General features: G+C 47.4%; 1 long non-coding RNA gene across 1 annotated transcript; it reads right to left on the reverse strand.

Moving 5' to 3' along the window:
- Nucleotides 1-2196: 2196 nt before the first annotated feature.
- On the reverse strand, nucleotides 2197-15517 carry LOC115659633. Its single transcript, XR_004002611.1, has 3 exons — nucleotides 15507-15517; nucleotides 9116-9119; nucleotides 2197-2363 (listed from the first exon to the last, which is right to left on the reverse strand). It is a non-coding gene; the product is annotated as an uncharacterized LOC115659633 (long non-coding RNA).
- Nucleotides 15518-17162: the final 1645 nt, after the last annotated feature.

Consider the following 17162-nt stretch of genomic DNA (forward strand, 5'->3'; position numbering starts at 1 on the left):
CGCCGGAGGCAGGCAGCCTGAGAAGCCCTGGTGTTCTGGGAGCCTCCAGGAGGAAAAGATAGGATATGGCCAGCAGCACATCCGAGCACTCCTGGGAAGCCAGACCAGCAGCTTCACTCAAAGGATCCCCGCACTGAGTAAAGGAAGCATTCAATCCCTTACCAGCAAGTGCCCTTGGCAGTCAGAGATTCAGGCCCATGGTCTCACGTATGATTTACTCCAAAGCACAGCTTGCCATGGGAGAAGCTTGCACACTTCGTATGTTTATAATTTATCCAGTTTCAATTTTCAAAATGGTGAGCAGTGGGCCAGAGCTGCAGCAAGAGGTTGAAGATGCATGTGGCACCCAAGGGAGAGGAAACCACAAAAAATCTCCAGTCCCCCGGAGGAAGAACGGCTTACACCTTCCAAGTAAGGGTCGGCGTTCTCCTTGTCGTTCACAAGGAAGACCCCTGGGTATAGCATTGGTTACTACGAAAGGAAGCACACCCACCTGGATTCCTCTCGGACTAACCATCACAAAAACAAATAGCCTCCGATCCTTAAGGGTCCGTGTACAGAGCAATCAGGGGGTGCGACAGCAGCACCCGCAGACACAACTGTGCTAGCTTTGGTCACGCGCGCTCGCTGAGGGTAGCAGCGTAGCATGGGCAGCAGCACAGACTAGTTGCGGGACAACCTTGCCCAGCACGACTAGCCCTCACTGCCACGGCTAGCAAGCCAATGCAAACAGAGCTAGCTCAAGCACGCCTGCCCCTGCCATGACCACACCTCCTAGTGGCAGTGGAGACGTACCCTAAGCCGTGCGGTTATAGCAGCTATGTACCGTTCCTGGGTGGCTGACGGAATGAGAGATCGCCCAGGATTCCGTGTTTCCTTTAGCTGGCAAAAGAATCAATGTTCTTTCCTTCAAGACTCAATTATTTTCATTATATTAAAATTATCTATTTTATTTTTATTCTTGTAAAAAAATAAACAATCCAAAAAAAGATACATGCCTTAAAGCAAACCGCTGCAGCTGCAGTGCTGTCCTCTATGGCTGTCCCCACCTAATCCCCTCCTTCATGCCATAGCTACACCTATGTGCTTCTCTTTATACACTCTGAATGGCCCTATTCACAGTGTGTGAAGCCAAGCATGTGTGTAAGTCCTTACAGGATTGACACAGATTGCAAGGTCTGTGGGGTAAGGACTGTGTTCTCTATGAACCCAAACACACCTGAGTTCTAAAAAATAATAAATCGTAATATCCTAAATACAAGCATTTCATTCTAGTTTTCACTAACCAGGAGATCACAGAAAAGAAGCAGTGTTATTTCTATGAGTATCAATTTTTCTCCATTCGGCTACAAAAAAGTATGAGAGATCAATTTAAAAATTAAATGTACATTTGCTATAGCCTAATGCATGCTTTTGGCAACACTCTAAAAAACTTCCAGGGAACATAAAATACTAGTTTACTCCAATAAGACATATTTTCCACTGTATTTTTTAAACATAGCTTGAGTAAGTTTGCTAATTAAAATATTAGTTTTCATAGTAACAATGCCATATTTATGCTTTGTTTGAAAAGGAACTGATGTAATGTCACTTCTAGAGTATTTTTTGTAACAGATACATCAAACCATGAAAATAGGCTACAACTAATTGAATACAGAATACATTTTTCTTTTTCTTTCTCTAAAGTTTCCATATTCAACATTTACCCTTGTCAGACTACACTAGAGAGGGAGGAAAAGTCATGCACTGCTAGGCTCATTTGAGATCTTGACAAACAAATATAAAGGTCAAGGAAATGAATTCTTCAAACTTTGAAAATAACTCGAGTGAAATAATATTGTTTAAAAACAAATGCTAAGATATGTCCATCCACAAGTTTCTTCTATCAGATGACAACAGAGTTTTGTTGCAGTCACCTTCTGACAGTGCTTCTGTATTCCCTCTCCACCACAGCCAATGCACTGTGTTATCTGAAAGCGCAGCATAGCTATCGCATTCTTACACAGGAAACCACCCTTGACACTCTCTGCTAGATATTTTGTACTGGTAACTACATATGTCAGAGCTCCAGCAGGGATGCCAGTACTAAATCACTGCATTTTGGCCATCTCTCCGCTTTCTTTTAGGAGTCTTTTGGTTTGGTTAAATCGGAACCTATTCTCCATACAGTAACTCCTCACTTAAAGGTCATCCCAGTTAACGTTGCTTCATTGTTACATTGCTGAGCAGTTACAGATCAGGCTCATTTAAAGTTGTCCAATCTTCCCTTTTAACGTTGTTTGGCAGCTGCCTGCTTTGTCTACTGCTTGCAGGAAGAGCAGTCCATTGGAGCGAGCTGGTGGGGGCTTCAAACCAGGGTGGACCTGCAGTGCCCCTATCAGCTCCCCGCTCCCCTAAGTTTCCTGGGTGGCAGCCACCCAGCAGGCTATCAATTGCTGGCAGGGCTGCCCGGGCGTAGGGGGAGGAAGTGGGGCAATTTGCCCCAGGCTCCGCAGGGGCCCCCAAGAGAACGGCTGAGACTCCTGCCCGAGCCCCGGGCCGACCCCTCCTCCGCCCCTCTCCAGGAGCCTCAGCACATCCAGGAGTGTCCCTGAACAGCTGCAGCGTGGCTCCGGCGGGGCCTGAGCTCTTCCCCGCTCAGAGCCGTGCAGTAAGGGGGCGGGGCTGTGAGCTCCAAGCCCAGCGGAGGGAGCTCAGGCCCCACTGGAGCTCGCAGCCCCGCCCCCTTACCACGCGGCTCTGAGCGGGGAGGAGCTCAGGCCCCGCTGGAGCTCGCAGCCCCGCCCCCTTACCACGCGGCTCTGAGCAAGGAGGAGCTCAGGCCCCGCTGGAGCTTGCAGCCCCGCCCCCTTACCACGCGGCTCTGAGCGGGGAGGAGCTCAGGCCCCGCTGGAGCTCGCAGCCCCGCCCCCTTACCACGCGGCTCTGAGCGGGGAGGAGCTCAGGCCCCGCTGGAGCTTGCAGCCCCGCCCCCTTACCACGCGGCTCTGAGCGGGGAGGAGCTCAGACCCTGCCAGAGCCACGGTGCAGCGCTGTTCAGGGATGTGCTTGGATGCGCTAAGACTCCAGGTGAGGGAAGAGCCAGGGGTAAGAGGCTGGGGCCGGGGCAGCAGGGGGTTGGATAAGGGGCAGGGAGTCCCGGGGACAGTCAGGGGATAGGGAGGGGGCAGAGACTGGGGTGACGGTCAGGGGACAGGGGGGTTGGATTGTGGGCGTTCCGGGGGTCTGTCAGGACTCAGTGTGGAGGGGTGGATAGGGGTCGGGGCAGTCAGGGGACAGGGAGCAGGAGTAGGGTCCTGGGGTGGTGATGAGGGGTCTCTGAGGGACAGTGAGGAGGCAAGGAGCAGGATGGTTTGGGGATTCTGAGGGGGGCAGGCAGTCGGGGGACAGGAAGTGGATGTGGGTCAGATAGGGGGCAGGGCCAGGCTGTTTGGGAGGCACAGCCTTCCCTACCCTAAAGCTCACTCAGCAGTTTGAGGCTTGCAGAAGAGCCAAGCTGTTAGCCTTTCCATTAGGGCTACCATCCCTTTCACTTCTCAAATGCCAAATTATAGTCTGTATTTAATTTCAGTGCCATAGGGAGATTCATGTCAGGGGAGGGCAGCTTCATTTAAAATTAGCCCCTGGGGGAAGGATCACATGAGAAGAGCAATATCCTACACCACCTACCTCATTCCCAACCCTACCAAGGGAGACCCCCCTCCCCTGCATTCCCTGAGGCTCCAGAGGGGTTAATTCAGCGGATCTCAAACTTTTGTCCTGGTGACCCCTTTCACATAGCAAATCTCTGAGTGTGACCCCCCACCCTATAAACTGAAAACACTTTTTTATATATTTAACACTATTATAAATGCTGGAGGCAAAGCAGGGTTTGAGGTGGAGGCTGACAGCTCGGGACTCCCAGTAATAATCTCGTGACGCCCTGAGGGGTCCTGACCCCCAGTTTGAGAACCCTGAGTTAATTTCATTTTAGCACCCTGTGTCCATTCACATGCATGTGCTATTTTTGAGCATTTCAGTTTTCACAACATAGGCTCATCCCAGATTCTGGAACAAGCTCAAAGGCTCAGTTCGTGGAGTATGTACATAAGCTATACTAAGGACAAACCCACAGTAACTGTCTCCAGTTTGTGAGGGACCCCATGGAGCCAGTCTCCAGGAAACAGATAAATGCATGGAGGTTAAGTCCATTAATGGCTATTAGCCAGGATGGATAAGGAAGGGTGTCCCTAGCCTCTGTTTGTCAGAGGATGGAGATGGATGACAGGAGAGAGACACTTACTTGATCATTACCTGTTAGGTTCACTACCTCTCGGGCACTTAGCATTGGCTATTGTCTGCAAACAGGATACTGGGCCAGACCGACCTTTGGTTTGACCCAATATGGCTGTTCTTATTTTCTAACCTAAATGAATCCAAAGTTATGGAGACAGATATGAGTCAAGGAAGCCAAAAGAGTATTAGAAACCTAGAAGAATCTCTCACTGGATGGGCTCAGGCATTTGGTCACAAGCTGAGATGGTTCAAAAGTTTTGGATTTTTTTTAAGAAGAATTTTGTTATTGTTTCTTTAAACAATCAAATGCAGCAAGCAGCAAATATTTGGCCACACACCTCTGAAACCTCAAACCATGTTCAGGTTTTGGCAGCTAATTTCAGCTTTTTAATTAAAAAAACCACAACAAATTTTGAAGGAAAGCAGACGTTGTCCGTGATTTTTTTCTGCTTTTTAAAACCCCTAGTTTTCAATCCAAAATAAGTTTTGATGGAAAATATTTGTCCAAGCCTTCTAATGAGCTTTAGTGCCTTTTAGCACTAGCTGGTGCTGAGAACCAGTGATACCTTGTAAAGAAATTTTCTCAAAACTGGGTTTGTGCTGAGATGCGGAAGGTTTATTTTTCCCAGGGCCGCCCATGGGGGGGGGAGGGAGCAAGTGGGGCAATCTGCCCAGGGGCCCCACAGGGGCCCCCACGAGATTATAGTATTGCAATTTTTTTTATGGAAGGGGCCCCTGAAATTGCTTTGTCCCAGGCCCCCTGAATCCTCTGGGTGGCCCTGATTGCCAGGCAGTTCAGCTGTCCCTCCCCACATTGCCATGTGCTGCTCTTACCCTCTGCCTTGGAGCTGCGCCTGCTTGATGTGCGGGGGAAGAGGAGGCTAATGTCAGGGTGGCCCCCCTCCCTCCTGCCCCCCACTTACCCCATCTCCATAGAGCGGGCAGGGACACGACAGGGTTCAGGACAGAGGGAGCTTGCTGAAAGCAGCTGCTGTCTCAATTTGCTGATCTACTTAAAAAGGCAATGTACTTAGAGTGGGGTCAGAGTACTTAAAGGGGCAGTGAGCATCTCTCTCTCACACACAGGGTGTATGTCTCTGCCTGACATTCTGTCTCCCCTTCCATCATTTGTGCTGCCTTGTAGAATGTGAGGCCAAATTAACAATGTGTTAACCCTCGAGGGCTCAGCCGAGTACTAGTTCATCATTTAGCAGTAAGGCATTTCCTGGGAAATATCCCACCCTCTGACTCCACCACCTCAACCAAGCTTCACAATCATCACTGCTGTGTACAGTATTAAATTGTTTGTTTAAAACTTGTGTGTGTGTGTGTGTGTGTTGTGACAAAGTTCCTCCTCTACCTTGGTGGGTCCTGTGCTTATTGGCAGATTTGCTCACCTCAGTGATCTTCCCCACAGTCTGGATCAACTCCTCCTGTGTCTGATCAGGCACTGGGAGGTTTGGGGGGAACTCGGGGCCTGCCCTCTACTCCGGGGTCCAGCCCAGGGCACTCTGCATTGCAGCTGTCTATAGTGCCTCCTGTAACAGCTGCATGACAGCTACAACCCCCTCGGCTACTTCCCCATGGCCTCCTCCAAACACCTTCTTTATCCTCACACACACTTCCTCTCCTCTGGCTCCTCTTCACCTGACTGGAGTGAGCTCCTTTTTAAACCCAGGTGCCCTGATTAGCCTGCCTTGATTGGCTGCAGGTGTTCTAATCAGCCTGTCTGCCTTAATTGGTTCTAGCAGGTTCCTGATTACTCTAGTGCAGACCCTGCTCTGGTCACTCAGGGAACAGAAAACTACTCATCCAGTGACCAGTATATTTGACCTCTACCAGACTCCTGTTCCCCATTGGTTTGGGTCTGTCACAATGTACAAAAAAAATATAATACAGTCTTTTGTCTGGTGAAAAAAAATTCTCTGGAACCTAACCTCCCCATTTACATTAATTCTTATGGGGAAACTGGATTTGCTAAACATTGTTTCACTTAAAGTCACATTTTTCAGGAACAAAAATGTTAAACGAGGAGTTACTGTATCTCCACTCCGAGAGCTCACTGCTACCATTTACCCCACTTCTGGGACTCCTCTGAACCCCTTGAGAATGTTCCAGGCCCCAATCTGAGCACATTCTGCATGTTCCACGCCCAGACATTGGTTCTCCAATTAACATATGCTCTCCTGAGTCCTCAATAGATTCCAGTCCCCAAATCTCTTGGTCCCTTGACTGCCTTCTTTATCTAATGGCAATGAAGAGGACTCTCGCTGTTGAATTAATTCACCAGACAGGACGGGGGGAGATCCTGGGGCAATACCAAATTTTGGATAACTTCCCCCAAAAACCAATTAGTGAATTTAGCATTTTTTTTAAAAAGGTCAAAATTAAAATTAACCTGAAACTAAATTCTAGAAGAATTCCCCTCTTTTTGTGTGTTGCTCTTGAGCACATACACACACACAATGCAATTTCAAACACTTGCTTTGAAAAAAAGTAGCTTGAGCTGTTTGCTAAAGTGCAGTTCTCCTCTGAAAGTTGATTATGTCAAAAGGGCATCTTTCTCAGCAGGTCCAATTCCTGTGTGTATTCATAATCCTACCTGCTTACTTAAGGGACAAATAAGAGGTATGTGTTTCTTTAAAACTACTTTTTACTATCCATCTTACACAGCCATCACAACAGAGAGAGAGAACTGGATAACCCCTCACCAGCAGAATCGTTACACGAGTTCCCGCTACAGCTGCATGGCCCCACTGACACCTGGGCGGCCCACCTGGAACAGATTAACATGAGAGGACAAAGGGACTTCACAGGTATAACTAAGAGCATTATTTGGGCAGCAGAACTGTTCTTACTGTTAAGTAAGAGGCAGGAAGAAATCAGCTTGGCTTTTCAGATCCCAAGATGGATGGAAAATAAACAGTTTTACTTGTAAACTGAGACAATTTGCCTCATTCAGTCACCATAAGCATGGAACCCCTGGTGCCAGTTTCACAAAGTCTCTTTTCGGAGTGGAACCAGTAAGTGCTTAGACTGGTGGCACTGCAGAAAGCCCCCAGAGAGAGAGACACCTCCCTTTTCAGTGCCAAGAGCTTGCGCTGCCTTCTTTAGTGCAGTAAGTCTTCTTTTTAACAGAAGACATTGAGTTATCTGGGAGCCCTCCTTTAGGGCTTGTCTGTGCAAACATTTGACTCGCACCAAGCCGGGGTGTAAATCTAGCCCACCCGAGCCGGCCGTGCCCCAAATACCCATGCAGACCCTGCTGCCATGCACTGACAGGCCCCTGGGGCGTTTATCCACCCCCATTTCACCACAGGGCATGGTTCGTGTCTGTCAGCAGGGTCCACATGGACAGTTAGTGAGTGGCAAACTAGTGAGAGGCTGATTTACACCCCAGCTTGCCACACATGTCCATGTCGACAAGCCCTCAGACCTGCTTCAGTTAGACTCACTTTCCACACTTGGACAGAACAGGCGGGAATTGTTCTGATACAGGTTGTTGCCCCCTGCTTGGGGGGCAGTGGGGGGAGAAAGGTCAGAGAAGGGATAAATAAGACCCAGCACCAGCAATAGCCAAGTCAGCCTACACTGACAGCATCAGCCAAGGAACCCCAGAGAAAGTGACTATGTGGAAAAAGATCCCAGGAGTCTCTCTGTACCCCCAGTTCTACCCCAACCACAAACCATCATCATTACTCTTAACCAGGACACCTGCCTGTTAGCTGTTTTTTTCCTGTATGCCTCTTTCTTTTCAAGTTCACAATCCCTTGATCAGCACTCAGCTGAGCCTGTGGACAGGCCCCCATTGTGAAGCGGACTATACACAATCACAGATCTTGAGAACACAGTTTTGGGTATAGCTACATAATCCCTTTCACACACTCTGTCCATACATTTTGCAATGGATTACGACCACCAGCAGGCTCTTGGTAAAGATCTCACATGCCAATTTCTCCACATCTTTCTTGAAATGCAGTGCCCAGAACTGGACACAATACTCCAGTTGAGGCCTAATCAGCGCAGAGTAGACTGGAAGAGTGACTTCTCGTGTCTTGTTTACAACACACCTGTTAATGCATCCCAGAATCACGTTTGCTTTTTTTGCAACAGTATCACACTGTTGACTCATATTTAGCTTGTGGTCCACTATGACCCCTAGATCTCTTTCTGCTATACTCCTTCCTAGACAGTCTCTTCCCATTCTGTATGTGTGAAACTGATTGTTCCTTCCTAAGTGGAGCACTTTGCATTTGTCTTTATTGAACTTCATCCAGTTTACCTCAGACCATTTCTCCAATTTGTCCAGATCATTTTGAATTTTGACCCTGTCCTCCAAAGCAGTTGCAATCCCTCCCAGTTTGGTATCGTCTGCAAACTTAATAAGCATACTTTCTATGCCAACATCTAAGTCATTGACGAAGATATTGAATAGAGCCAGTCCCAAAACAGACCCCTGCGGAACCCCACTTGTTATACCTTTCCAGCAGGATTGGGAGCCATTAATAACTACTCTCTGAGTATGGTTATCCAGCCAGTTATGCACCCATCTTATAGTAGCCACATCTAAATTGTATTTGCCTAGTTTATCAATAAGGATATCATGCGAGACCGTATCAAATGCCTTACTAAAGTCTAGGTATACCACATCCACCACTTCTCCCTTATCCACAAGACTCGTTATCCTATCAAAGAAAGCTATCAGATTGGTTTGACATGATTTGTTCTTTACAAATCCATGCTGGCTATTCCCTATCACCTTACCACCTTCCAAGCGTTTGCAGATGATTTCCTTAATTACTTGCTCCTTTATCTTCCCTGGCACAGAAGTTAAACTAACTGGTCTGTAGTTTCCTGGGTTGTTTTTATTTCCCTTTTTATAGATGGGCACTATATTTACCCTTTTCCAGTCTTCTGGAATCTCTCCCGTCTCCCATGATTTCCCAAAGATAATAGCTAGAGGCTCAGATACCTCCTCTATTAACTCCTTGAGTATTCTAGGATGCATTTCATCAGGCCCTGGTGACTTGCAGGCATCTAACTTTTCTAAGTGATTTTTAACTTGCTTTTTTTATTTTATCTTCAAAACCTAAGGATGAGAGGATAAGGATGAGAATTCCTGAGCTCATTTCCTTAGCTCCTCCAGATAGGCTGACCACGAGGCTGTCTGCTCTGGAAAACTGTTTTCTCATACGGCTGAGTGAGAGCCACTGCTGCCATCCCAAGTGTTATGACTCATTCAAGGCATTTTCCTCTCGTGCAGCTGGGTGATTCTGCTGGGCCTTGTCATAGATATTAAATGAGATCTCCAGATGTGTTGATCTCTCATTCCAAACTAGAGATTCCAGTATAGCTAAACCTTCCAAATCTGCTCTGGGATGAGGGGCCAAAGGCTCTGCTGGCATGGACGGGTGCATTTCCTGTGTTACTGGACTTTCACCCCACCACAAGCACAGAATTTGGCTCTCAGAGTTTTTTCTGTTAGTGAAGTCCTCCCCCTGCCAGCATGGCAGGAGCACTCAGGAGACATGCCGCACAGGTACACACAGTTCCCTAGGGACTGTATGGCCAGGTTTGACAAAGCCCTGGCTGGGATGATTTAGCTGGGATTGGTCCTGCTCTGAGCAGAGGGTTGGACTAGATACCTCCTGAGGTCTCTTCCAACCCTGATATTCTATGGTTCTATGGTACAGGGATGGGTCATGCTTTGCCTCAAAACGAGCAGAGAGTTTGCATCCCCTGCAGTTTGCTGGTTAATATCAGCACATTCTTTCCAATTCGCCAGAGCCTGGCCAGCTGGAGGTGTCTGTGGGTGATTTTCTGTAGCATTCATTGATGTCAGTATAGCCTGCCTGGGGGATAAAACCTCAGCTGAGACCAATGCAAGTGGAGCTAGCGCCTTGGAGAACAAAACAGGGTTCACTTTGTACAAACCCAACTGCTCAACTCCCAGAAATAAACCTTTAAACCCCATGACAATAGATGTATTTGTTTGTGTTACAAAGCAGCTGTTTATGAATGAACATACACACACTTTTAAAGAATGTCTATTACATTTGCATTTTACTTTTGTTTGGACATCAGGTTTCCAAAGGGTGAAGATTTCTCAGGCCATCTACCCTTTCCCTTCTCCCCCAAGCACACACTGTAATGTGGGGTGTTGGCTCCCCCTCTTTTGTCACCTACAGGCCCCTTCTTTGCCCCCTTCCCACAACACTCCATTAGACTCCGATTCCATCCAGCATCCCCCACACGATAGCCTTCCTCTCTCGCCCACAGCCTAACTCGTGATTCCAGACCCTGCAGATTCCTGCCAAACCCATTCAGCTCCCATCTCAGCGCCAGGCCTGGATCAATGTCCCCTCCTCCTTGCACCAGAACAGCCACTCCTTCGCAATGTTCCAAACCCAGGCAATCAGCCCCTTCCCTAACCTTCACATGCTATTGCTCAGACAGCAAGCTCTTTGGACAGGGACTATGTCTCCTTCTAGGCTTGTACATAAGAACACAATGGGGGCCATATTGGGTCACAGTAGTGATCCATCTAGTCCTGTGTTCGGTCTTCTGACAATGGCCAGACCCAGATGCTTCCAATGGAATCAACAGTTTGGGGCAATCATCAAGTGATCCATTCCCCGTCAACCACACCCAGCTTCTGGCAGTAAGAGGCTAGGGATACCCAGAGCACAGGGTTGTGTCCCTGACCATCTTGGCTAATGGCCATTGATGGACCTACCCTCTATGAACTTATACAATCCTTTTTTTCACCCAGTTATAATTTTGGGCTCCACAACATCCCCTGGCAACTGGTTCCACAGGTTGCATGAGAGTTATGTGAGGAAATACTTTCTTTTTTTTTTAAACCTGCTGCCTATTAATTTCATTGGGAGAACCTTGGTTCTTGTGTTATGTGTTGTCTCTTTTGCAAGATGAACAATCGGTTTTCTTAATCTCTCCTCCTATGGAAGCTGTTCCATACCCCTAATCATTTTTGCTCCCCTTCTCTGCATCTTTTCCAGTTCTCATACATCCTTTCTTGAGAGGAGGCGACCAGGACTGCATGCAATATTCAAGGTGTGGGTTTACCATGGTTTTATATAGAGGCATTATGATTTTTAATGTCTTATTATCTATCCCTTTCTTAATGATTCCTAACATTGTTAGCTTTTTTGTCTACCGCTGCACATGAAATGGATGTTTTCAAAGAACCATCCACAATGACTCCAAGATCACTTTCTTCAGTGGTAATAGCTAATTTATACCTCATATTTTGTGTATATAGTTGAAATTATGTTTTCCCATGTGCATGACTTTGCATTTATCAACACTGAATTTCATCTCCCATTCTGTTGCCCAGTCACCCAGTTTTGTGAGATCCCTTTGTAGCTCTTTGCAGTCTGCTTTGGACTTAGCTATCTTGAGCAATTTTGTATTATCTGCAAACTTTGCCACTTTACTATTTACCCGTTTTTCCAGATCATTTATGAATACAGTAACTCCTCACTTAAAGTTGTCACAGTTAATGTTGTTTCGTTGCTGATCAATTAGAGAACATGCTTGTTTAAAGTTGTGCAATGCTCCCTTATAACGTTGCTTTGTCCACTGCTTGCAGGACGAGCAGCCCATTGGAGCTAGCCGGGCGGGTGGGGTTGAACCAGGGTGGACCGGCAGCCCCCCTATCAGCTCCTCACTGTCAAGTTCCCTGTGCGGCAGCCGCCCAGCAGGCTATCAGTTGCCGGGCAGTTCACCTGTCCCTCCCCCACTGTTGTGTGCTGCTCCTGCCCTCTGCCTTGGAGCTGCTCCTGGGAGCCTCCTGCTTGCTGAGGAGGAGGGGGCGGCTAATGTCAGGGTGTCCCCCCTTCCCCCTGTTCCCCACTTCTCCATCTCCATGGAGAGTTGGGGGGGGCACATGAGAGGGCTCAGGACAGAGGGACCTTGCTGACAGCAGCTGCTGTCTCAACTTGCTGATCTACTTAAAAAGGCAATGTTCTTAGAGTGGGGTCAGAGTACTTAAAGGGGCAATGCGCATCTCTCTCTCAGACACGGTGTGTGTCTCCGTCTCTCTTTGGCATGCTGTCTCCCTTCCCTCCATTTGTGCTGCCTTTAGAGTGTGAGGCTACATTAACAACAATGTGTTAACTCTTGAGGGCTCAGCCGAGTGCTAGTTCATCATTTAGCAGTAAGGCATTCCCTGGGAAATATCCCACCTTCTGACTCCACACCTCAACCCAGCTACACAATCATCATTGCTGTGTATAGTATTAAACTGTTGGTTTAAAACTTGTGTGTGTGTGTGGGGGGGGGATTGGATTCACTTAACATTGTTTCACTTAAAGTCACATTTTTCAGGAACATAACTACACCGTTAAGCGAGGAATTACTGTTTGCTGAACAGCACTGGTCCCAGTACAGACCCCTGGGGGACACCACTATTTACCTCTCTCCATTTTGAAAACTGACCATTTATTCCTACCCTGTGTTTCCTATCTTTTAAACAGTTACTGATCCATGACAGGACCATCCCTCTTATCCCATGACAGCTTACTCTGCTTAAGTACCTTTGGTGAGGGACCTTGTCAAAGGCTTTCTGAAAGTCCAAGTACACTATATCCACAGGCTCACCCGTGACCCATTCTTGTTGACTCCCTCAATAGACAGGTGAGGCATTATTTCCCTTGGCAAAAGCCATGTTGACTCTTGCCCAACATTCATGTTCATCTAGGTGTCCGATAATGCTGTTCTTTACTGCCTGGTACTGAAGTTAGGTTTACTGGCCTGTAATTGCCAGGATCACCGCTGGAGCCTTTAAAAAAAAAAATCTGCATCACATTAGCTATCCTCCAGCTATCTGATACAGAAGCTGATTTAAGTGATAGGTTACATACCACAGTTAGTAGTTCTGAAATTTCATATCTGAGTTCTTTCAGAACTCTTGGATCCCATCTGGTCCTGGAGATTTATTACTATTGAATTCATCAGTTTGTTCCAAAACCTCCTCTACTGACGCCTCAATGTAGAACAGTTCCTAATACAAGTACAACAACCAAGTACTTCAGCTATGTGGCAAGAAAGTGTTGTAAATGACAATCAGCTCTAAAGGCAACATGCCTGAAAAGACAATTGTCACCCGACAGCTTTCAGCCTCATCAGCGCTCTCCTTCTGATATTAGCGGTTTCCCTTCTGACTGAGCTCCAGGGCGAAGTCGCCTATGTGAAGGGATGCGTCTGGCTCCTTGCATTCTCCTTGACTCCCTGATTTTCTCTATTCTCTCCTCTGTAGAGTGACAGCCTTCCTTCCCAAATCCCAGACACTTCCCCTTCTGCTCCTCCCTCCTGGCCTTTGCATCTGCCCTCCTCCCAATACACACTTCCCCTCGCACCCCCATTCAGCTTCCCTAGGCTCCTAGCACTCCGCTTCTCCCTGGCTGGCTGGTCATCTGAATTCCTGGGTCAGCCCATCCCCCAGATGATAAAGAAATGAGAGCCACAGCACATGAAACAATCAGCTTGTCTCCAGCCCAACTACTTATTTTTTCAATTAGTGTCTACACATTACCTGTCTCTGCAGTGTGCGACTGGAAGTGTAATAGCCACACCTGAAGAAGAGCTCTGTGTAAGCTCGAAAGCTTGTCTCTTGCAGCCAGAAGATGGTGGTCCAATAAAAGATATTACCTCCTTCACCTGAGCTCCCTAAAGAAAGTTTTCCCCTCCTTACGGCTAAGCAACAGAATACCTTCTCTCGTCACCACTGAGACACCCACCAGATGTAACGGCTGTTTTCCAATGGAACTTGGGACTCAAATAAAAACTTCCAGCATTAACTTAAAGTAAGATCCATGACAACTGTGTACACAATCTGAAGTCACCTGGCGCTACTTCATAGCGCAACACAACTCCGAGACTGAGGAAGGAAGATGGATGTGCTGCTGTGGCCAAAAGAGCTAATGCAACCCTGAGAATGCACAAACAGGAGAATCTTGAGTAGGAGCAGAGAGGTTATTTTACCTCTGTATTTGGCACTGGTGTGACCGCTGCTGGAATTGTGTGTCCAGTTCCAGAGCCCGTAATCCAAGAAGGACATAAATAAATTAGAAAGGGTTCAGAGAAGAGCCATGAGAATGATTAAAGGATTAGAAAACATGGCTTACAGTGATAGACTCTAAGATCTCAATGTATTTACAATCCCAAAGAGAAGGCAAAGGGTGACATGATCACAGTCTGTAAGTACCAATATGTGGAACAAATATTGAATAATGGGCTCTAACACAATCCAATGGCTGAAATGGAAGCTAGACAAATTCAGACTGGAAAGGTGGTGTAATTTTTTAATGGTGACAGTAATTAACCATTGGAACAATTTCCCAAGCATCATGGTGGATTCTCCAGCACTGACAATGCTTAAATCAAGACTGGATGTTTTTCTATCATATCTGCTCCAGTGATTACTGTGGGGCAGGTTTCTGGCCTGTGTCATACAGGAGGTCAGACTAGATGATCACAACGGTAGGATACAATTTTCAGTATAGCAGAGAGCGGCTTAATCATAAACTATCCAAAAAGAGTCAAAAATAGTTTAACATGCAAAAGAGGGAATTTCAAACTCACAGTCTTGGCAGATTTAATTAATGAGGTTTGACAACAAAACCCGTCTTCACAGTCAGGAAGCCTTGTAACAGCACGCAATGAATTCTGTTCTTCCTGTAAAACCACAGACGTGACAAACCAACACCACAGCAAATGAGTGAATTCTGCTGAGTGAGGTGCAGCACAGCGCAGGCTGGTGTTGAGTAAGACCATCTGCATACAGCTCTGCAGGCACCTCAGGTCTGCTCTGGGATCCCAGTCCTGCAAGTAGCCACAGCCAGACCTACCACAGTGTGTGCACTTTTGTGATGTGCACAGGTGAGCGGTCAAGGCAGGATGCACTGCAACCTCTGGCCCCTGAGAACAAGTCATCAGCACAGAGATAGCATGTCTTTTCAGGTGTGCTCATTCCAGAACACTAGGAGTCCGGTATCTGCAGGATTCGGTGACCGAGGCGGTGCGGGGGGGGAAGCGGGGGGAGAAGAGAGCAGAAAACAGGGCTATTATCAAACAGGGAACGAAGGGGAAAAAAAGGAAGCAAAACAAAACATGTCACGCAGACAGGGCCTCTCATCAGCCAGCCACAGAGGGGAAGTGCTCCCTTCCGTTCCAGACACTGGAATAGCTCAAACTCCATCCCCTTGCACAGCCCTCGGTCCCTACCCGCCCTCGCAGGGGTGCCATTACCCGCTTTGCACGTTTCTGACATACACCCTTGCTGATCTGTTCCATGGTGAAATGGACAAAACATCTAGAAAGCCAGTATCACTCAGGGAGGAAAGCTGCAGGGCATTCCAGATTTCAGTGGCTAGAGCAAAGAACACACTGGGACACCGTCTGCAAATAAACAAGACACACAGCACTTCACTTCTCTCTTGGATTAAACAGTTCCTTACACGAAGGGGTTTGCAATTCAGCCAGAACTAAACAAGAATGTCAAGGAAGATGGGGGGGGGGCAGAGCTAATGTTTTCAAGAGGTGCTCATCATAACTGAGACTAATTAATTTAATGTTCTTCTTCTCACTGACCTTCACTGAGGGTAGGTCTACACTATACAATGAGGTCGATTTTATAAAAGTTGATTTTTAGCTGATTGTGTATGTTCACACTAAGTGCATTAAGTTGGCGGAGTGCCTCCTCACTGCAGTGGCTAGCATCGACTTACGGAGTAGTGCACTGTGGGTAGCTTTCCCACAGTTCCCGCAGTCTCTGCTGCCCACTGGAATTCTGGGTTAAGCTCCCAATGCCTGATGGGGCAAAAAAATATTGTCGTGGGTGGTTGGGGTACATGTTGTCAGTCGCCCCTCCCTCCGTGGAAGCAATGGCAGACAATCATCTTGTGCCTTTTTTCCTGGGTTACCCGTGCAGATGCCAGACCACGGCAAGTATGGAGCGTACTCAGCTCACCGTCACCACTGCTGTTCTGGGCAAGTCTACTGTGGGGATTGCAGTGATCCAAGTAGCCAATGCAATCACTGACGTTCTGTTACCACTCCACTCTTTGCACTCACTTAATTCTTTCCTGGCCTCTGCCAATGAATGCCTCCATGCATTAAGCTGTGCCCTATCAGTGCGGGAGGACTGCATGAGCTCAGATAACATGTCATCGCCAGTGCATTTTTTTTCACCTTCTAATCCGCGATAACCTCAGAGACGGAGATGATTGGGGGAGCATAGAAATATTCTATGCTCTATGATTCTGGGGGGACTGCATGGCCACCTGTGCTGCTGAGTTTGCCACGCTGACCAAACAGGAAATGACACTCAAAAAAGTTCCCGGGGCTTTTCCTGTGTACCTGGCTAGTGCATCTGAGTTCAAAGTGCTGTCCAGAACAGTCACAATGGAGCACTCTGGGATAGATCCTGGAGGCCAATACCATCGATTTGTGTCCACACTACCTCAAATTCGACCCAGCAAGGTCGATTTTAGTGATACTCCCCTCGTCAGGGAGGAGAACAGAAGTCGATTTTAAGAGCTCTTTAGGTCGACGGAACAGGGTTGGTTGTGTGGACGCAGTCATTTTTAAAATTGACCTAACATGGCTAAATTCGACCTAACCCTGTAGTGTAGAACAGGCTTGAGTGCTGCTGCAGCAGGACAACTCCAGAACTGAGATCCCAGGACATGTATCTGTCTTTTAAATCAGTGCTTCGCAAAGTGGTGGTCTGCGGACCAGTGCTGTTTCCTCATAAGAGCATCCAATAGGATAATAATATGGCACCGATCCCTGGCACATTGGAAAAAAAAACTGCCAGTCCCCCACATCAGATAGCTTGAGAAGCACTGTTTTAAATGACCCTG

The sequence above is a fragment of the Gopherus evgoodei genome, chromosome 11, assembly GCF_007399415.2.
Source record: "Gopherus evgoodei ecotype Sinaloan lineage chromosome 11, rGopEvg1_v1.p, whole genome shotgun sequence".
NCBI lineage: Eukaryota > Metazoa > Chordata > Testudines > Testudinidae > Gopherus > Gopherus evgoodei.